The sequence below is a fragment of the Silene latifolia genome, chromosome 10 (genome assembly GCF_048544455.1).
Source record: "Silene latifolia isolate original U9 population chromosome 10, ASM4854445v1, whole genome shotgun sequence".
Taxonomy (NCBI): Eukaryota; Viridiplantae; Streptophyta; class Magnoliopsida; order Caryophyllales; family Caryophyllaceae; genus Silene; species Silene latifolia.
In genome coordinates this window covers 44,827,897-44,834,506 of record NC_133535.1, presented here as the reverse complement: position 1 = coordinate 44,834,506, position 6,610 = coordinate 44,827,897, and the positions used below count along the sequence as shown (strand labels likewise).

The window sequence follows — 6,610 nt, the reverse complement described above, 5'->3', positions numbered from 1 at the left end:
AAATCGGATTCGGCTTTACAAAGTAGTAGTAGTTTTTCTAGATTTTTTGTTTTTTATAGAGGTGTATCAACCATTTTAATTTTAAATACTACTTGCTTTGTGGTATTTTACTGTTTTTGGTTTTTTGCATTCTAATGTTTCATATACTTTTTTTTTCATATCATAATTTAATTTAATATTGAATTAAATACAATATGATATGATTGAGAAAATAGATGAATCAAGAGAGAAATTAATGAAAGAAGAGGAAAGAGAGTAAATAAATATGTGAAGAACATGGGGGGACCTACTCAAATAATTTTTTTTCAAGCCCTAAAAAGAAGGGACCAATAGAAAAGCTTAAAAAAACACAGCTTTTATACTATGTAGATTAGCCAAAAAGAAAAAAAAAAAAGGTAGTTTAATATGCATTGGCATTGATATAGAGACGTGTCTTAGTAGGCGTCCGCATCATGTACGTACATACACATTAACAAATTTGGTCTATAAATTGGCACTAAGATTTATACGTACATATACATATGCATTTGCACTCACTAGCCTTACCCACTTCCTGTTTCATCTCATAAGCATCTGCACATATATCTCTGAGCATCAGCATATAGTAATATGTATAGTAGTATTGAAGCGTTTGCATCATAGTCCGTCAAGTCCTGCACGTGTCAAATATTAGTGTTAGATTACATGCGACACTCAGTCCATTTAAGCATTTAGTATAGGTAGTTCGACGCACGCACTTCACATATTAAATTCCTTTCTTAGACGGTGTCTCATATAGGGCCTGCATTTGCAACATTATTGCTGAGCAGAGTATTGCAGAACATGTAAAAAAAAAATTATATTCTCACATTCAGGTCTTAGCTAGCATCATACACATGTACATTCAATACATTACTCCATACTAGTCCTGTCTGCAATAAAAAGATATAAAATCATTTTCTAAAAGCTAAGATGTCATGATCCGGGATAGGGAGGAGTAGACGAGACCCTAATTTAATAGCCACTCTAACTTGGGAACAAAAGAAGGGTACAAGAAGACTAGACAATACCAACTCACATGTGGTTTCCATCAAAATTTGATTAAACTAGGACCATCCAAGTCCTTTCGCACTTGCATATATATAAAAAAAACTAAGAGTAAGAACAAACATGTCAACAGAATAAGAAAATTCACTCTTATAGTCATATAATCTCATACGAGTGTTCCTGACATTACCTAAAAAAAAAACACTAGTTTACATAAGTGTCTAATTATAATAGGACCATACTAGTCCTTTTGAGTTAAATAAAAAAACGAACATATGCCATTTTTATTAGTCACTTGTTCTACTTTTTACCCTTAACTAGTAGAATAGACTTGAAATACTTTAGGGCGTATCTTTTTAGTGTAGATCAGTCGACCTCTTAGAGTCAGCCTAAACGAGGGCGTGCACTAGTCCATCTTTTCCATCTCTGTGGTATGATAATTCCTTGATCGTCGTGTCTCTAACTAGGTGACCTATAGGTTTGGAGATTCCATCTTTCTACTTGATTCGCTAATTTTTCATACTTCACGTGACTACTAGTTTAAATGAGCACATCTCTCTATTTACCAAATTTGACAATTTCTCATATCTCAAATGACCACTAGATGAGCACAAACTCATATGATCGACCATTTTTAGCAAATATTGTCATCCATTTCCATTGAGGCTAGAAATCTCGCCTCAAAAACATTAAAACCATATTCCTAGTCCACCCGTGCCCAAAGTTACCAAATGAAACACGGGAGCGCACACTCCATGCCCTTAAAACAAGATAGGTGACCACAAGTCCCTTAGAATGAATTTAAGATGTGAGTCTAAGTACCGATACGAGTTCAAATAGATCCAAATCCTGTTTCAAGACTCTCAAATATTCAAAAAGAAAAATTATGATCTCAAAAGATACAAATCCGATGTCAAAAATCTCAAAAATTCACAAGATAAGAAAAAAAATCCAGCCAAATTTGCAATCAACTCCAATGTCAAAAGTCTCAAAAATTCACAAGACAAAAAAATAGTTCCAGTAACAAAAAAAAAAGACAAAAAAAAGTTCCAGTAAAAAAAAAAAAAAAGACAAAAAAGCTCCGGTCCAAGATGCAAATAAAATAAATTGCAGAGTAGTCACTTTTTCATTTCTCAGACGAGTCAATTCCACAGTTACATTGTCTCCATACCTTTTGGGACGATCCTTTCATTCATTTTGGTGAGTGAGAGAGGCACACAGGTCTCCAGTGTCTTCTAACACTATAGACCCTTCTACTCCATTCCATTTATCACCCTCGTTTAGCATCTAAGAATTCGGTGGATGTACACTACACTTATACGGTCACAAAAATATTTTATTTCTATAGTATTAGTTTTGGGTAATTAGCCGAGCTAGTTACTATAAAGAGAGCAAAACTCATTTTACAATATGAATCTCAAAATCCAAGGCAAAAAACAAAAATAAGAAAACAAATTGTCACAATCACGGCCCATACAAGGTCGGAAAAAAAAAGGAGAAGAAAGCAACAAAAGAAAACAAGTGTGCTAGCTATGCGACAGCTGCGTGACTGACACAGAAAAATACCTGATGTAACATGGAGACAGACCACGATCCACACCAGGTCGAAAAAAAAAGGAAAAGGAAAATACCTGAACAGGGGGCTACCACAAAACATATAGTGAAGAGTTTCAGTTAAGTTAAGACCAGGGGCATAGAAAAACACTCACCGCATATGTTTGACTACATTTAGACGACAGCCCTGACCAAAAAAGTTATAAGGACTTACAAAGCAATGACAATTCAATAGGCACAACACCTAAGCAGCTAGGAGTAGAGTACTATGTCCCTTGCCCAGATCATGCTCAATAGCACGTTTTTAAAAAAATTGTAACAGGACTAGAAATGAGATGTGTCATGTGTCTATGGTTTATTTTACGAAAAGAGCGCATTGTCAATTAGCTAGTGTGGTCTTTGTTGTCGTAAGTGTCATCACACATCAGCATATATCATCATCAATATCATGCATTATTTGCATTAATGTCGTAATGGCACAATCAGTTCAGTCCTATTATCAAGCACACTACTTGATTCGCAAGACCAGTAAAACTATCAGTTCCATCGTATAATCAAGCATACGACTTGACTAGTAAAGGAATAGAACAAAGAAAAGAGGCATAAATATGAATCAGTCAATAAAGACACGGAAATACTCACAGCTTGATCGGAGGTGGTGCCAAGAATTAAAAGCGTGGTCAGAAAACTGGGTACCAATCCAAACTCATAATACTCCGCCCCTTTCCCGGATCGTCAGCACCATTTTTTTTATTCTTAGCAGGGCTAGTAATGGAGACATCATATTTCTATAGTCTATTTAAAAAAAAGGTGAACAATTAGCTAGTGTGGTACTTGTTGTCGTAAGAACATCAGAATCATCATTAGCATACACATCAGCTACCATATATTATCATGCATCATCATATATAATTAACATCATCATGCATCATTAGTAAGCACATGAATTTATTCCTGAGACCATGCAAAACATAAAACAAAGCAAAAGAAAAGGGCAAAAATTTGAAATATGAAGTCAGTCGATAAGGAGGGAGAAACACATACAATCTGACAGAGTCCGGTCTGAAATTACAAGATCCGATGGGGCTCCTTCATCAGTCATCCAGTCACCCATCGGGGGCTCAAATTGCGGCACACCTCCGTTGATTTCCTTCTATATCAGGAGCCAGTTCAACGGAGCCCCGACACCGACTATCTGGTTGCCAATCAAGCGCTGGAACGACGGCCAAGGTGCAATCTACGTCAGGATAGTACAATTGAGCAATCATTTAAAGAATATAAAGTCAAAATCAATCAACAAAAAAAAAGGAAAAAAAAGGGGAAGCACTTACTTCGATGGTGCTCCATAATCGGCCATCTTGCCCCAATCAGCAGCTGGAATAATGATTGATTTCATTCCGTATCGGAGAGTACAATTGATTGAAGCTTCGTTGGGTAGATATGGAGGAAATAAAAAAATCAATTCAGATTGAAAGTGAGGATTGATTGTGTTTTTAATTCTCTGTGCACAAAGGAAAAGCTAAAGAAAGCCAACAGAGACTTGGTCAATGAAGACGAAATCCTCTTTTCTAAACTTTGCTGAGCACTCAAATGACACGTGAAATGGTCCACCTCAATTGTCAACCCGTCTTTTAATTAAGTATGTCTAACTTACTCGGTTATAAACCCGCTGTTGTAAAATAAAATTTTCTTCCGCATATTTTGTAAAATATTTCAAGTCTCGTTTTTCTAAAACAAAATTGAAAAATAAAATTTGAGTTCTTAAAATAAAATTTTCTGAACTTGACTTTTTGGCGAAATAAAATTTCGCAATTTCTAAATCAATCGGTCGGCGGGCCCTGACACGCATCTTAGTTTGTAAAATAAAATTTTACATTCTAATCCCTTTTCAAAATAAAATTTTGAATTCCTTGGTCGGCAGGCCCTGACATGCATTTGAGTTCTTAAAATAAATTTTATTGAACTTTCCTCTTTGCGAAATAAAATTTTGCATCCCAGTTTGTAAAATCAAATTTTACATTCTAATCCCTTTTCAAAAGAAAATTTTGAATCCTCGGTCGGCGGGCCCTGAGACGCATTCGAGCTTGTGAAATCAGATTTTGCAGGTTCACTCTTAAGCGAAACAAAGTTTTGCTTTTCCAGATCCAGACTAGTGAAACAAAGTTTCACTACACCAGTTCTCAAATACCTGATTCCAGACCAGCTAAACAAAGTTTGGCTATACCAGATTCCAAACCGGCGAAACAAAGTTTCGCCATACCAGTTTCCAGTTCCAGACCAGTAAAACAAAGTTTCACTATGCCAGTTTCAGACCAATGAAACAAAGTTTCGTTGTACCATTTCCAACTTCATTCCAGATTAGTAAAACAAAGTTTTGCTAAGCCAGTCCCAGATTGCAGCTACTCCAGACAGGTAATATGAGAGACCCATGTACGTTTCTTATCCTTTATTTGTCCCGACTGGACTACTTTGACCTTCGTCTTACTCAGACTCGGTCAAAGTGAGGGCTTCTGTAGACACCTCAAAATGTCTACCTAGCTTTAAGGGTACCCGATGATGAGGCTCTAATTTAATGACTAAATGAAAATTGACAATGTTATAAGTAACGGCTCTTTACGCTTATTTCCTGAGAGTTTACTCAAAATGGCATAAAACCACCCTTAAACCCTGTATGTCCATTTCAGCCCATTTTATCATATTACGGCATAAAACCGTTAAGTAATAAATAGGAAATCACTTTTAGGGCTTGCTTGGATTGAGGGTAATAGGAGGGGAATGAATAAGGGAGTAATATGTGAGGTGTATTTCCCATGTTTGGTATGCGGGTAATTATTCACCTCCTGAAATTATTACCTTGTGAAGGGGTAATACATTACCCACCCTCCCCCCTGGGTAATGATTAAGGGAGTAAAAGATCTACTCAGTAATCATTACTCTTATGGCAAACATATCATCAAGGAACTCATTACCCCACTAATTAATTTCCCCAGTAATTATCGCCCAATAAAACTTACCTCCTTAATAATTCCATGGATTTCAGGCAAGCCCTTAGACTTATTCCTTTCCTGATCCATTTCATTACAATATTTGATACTATTTTAACAAAGTTCCATATCAAAACTTATGTCAATTTAAAGCCGACTCAAGCACTAGGCCACTAGCCCATAACTCACATGACACCAACGGATTAATTGTGTGTGTGTGAGAATGTGAGGCCGTAACATGATTTTGTCAAATTATATCCGAGAGCTCAGATGTGTATAAAAAAAAAGGTGTACACAATTGATTTTTGTGGTCTAGCATGGAATATGGTTAAGTTAAAAATTAGGAAGATAGGAATGTTGGTAAAAGATAAAAATAAATCCAAGATGCTCTATCAATAATGTTTGTGCGGAGCATTAATATGAATACAAGTCAAATTCCATTGTTAGACTCCGGATCTCATCGAAATACGTACATACCAAGCTAGTATAAATATCAAATTTTTCTCTCACAATTGGAGGAGGAGATTCAGACGAAAAGAAGAGAAACATACGGAGGACGAACAGAGGAACTACAAAAACTAGAGAACACAAAATTAGTACCAACAGCTAATATTAAACCAGTCTCATATTCTATACTTTTATACTCCGTCACAAATAAACTATCTCAATTTCAAATCAAACCATTTACATAAATCATCCCAGTTTTCCATATAAGCGTATAAGAGCCGTTAATTTACGACAAAGTCGAAATTCATTAATAGTCAACATCCACATAGGCATGCGGGTACCGAAATTGAATAAGTTTTCTTTACTTTTTCTTTTTATTTAATTGTTTTATTTTGTCTTTATTATTTACTCGTATTAATCTGTTTTGTAAATAATCGTATAAAGTTTGTTACTAACTTTCTTTTCTTTGTCTTAATTTCGTCAAATATATAATATTATAAATAAATAGTAGAAGCCATCAGTTTGATGGGCGGTCCGGGTGCCTAACACCTTCCTTGACCGTACCTTTACCCCCGAATCCGCAATCTTTGGTTCAGACC

The 6,610-nt window shown here is 35.7% G+C and overlaps 1 long non-coding RNA gene across 1 annotated transcript; it reads right to left on the bottom strand.

Annotated features, from left to right (window-relative positions):
• Positions 1–385: 385 nt before the first annotated feature.
• Positions 386–4,186, bottom strand: LOC141605576 (uncharacterized). The gene is made up of 3 exons (XR_012526388.1): positions 3,912–4,186; positions 3,625–3,817; positions 386–653 (listed from the first exon to the last, which is right to left on the bottom strand). It is a non-coding gene; the product is annotated as an uncharacterized LOC141605576 (long non-coding RNA).
• Between the last annotated feature and the right edge of the window lie 2,424 nt (positions 4,187–6,610).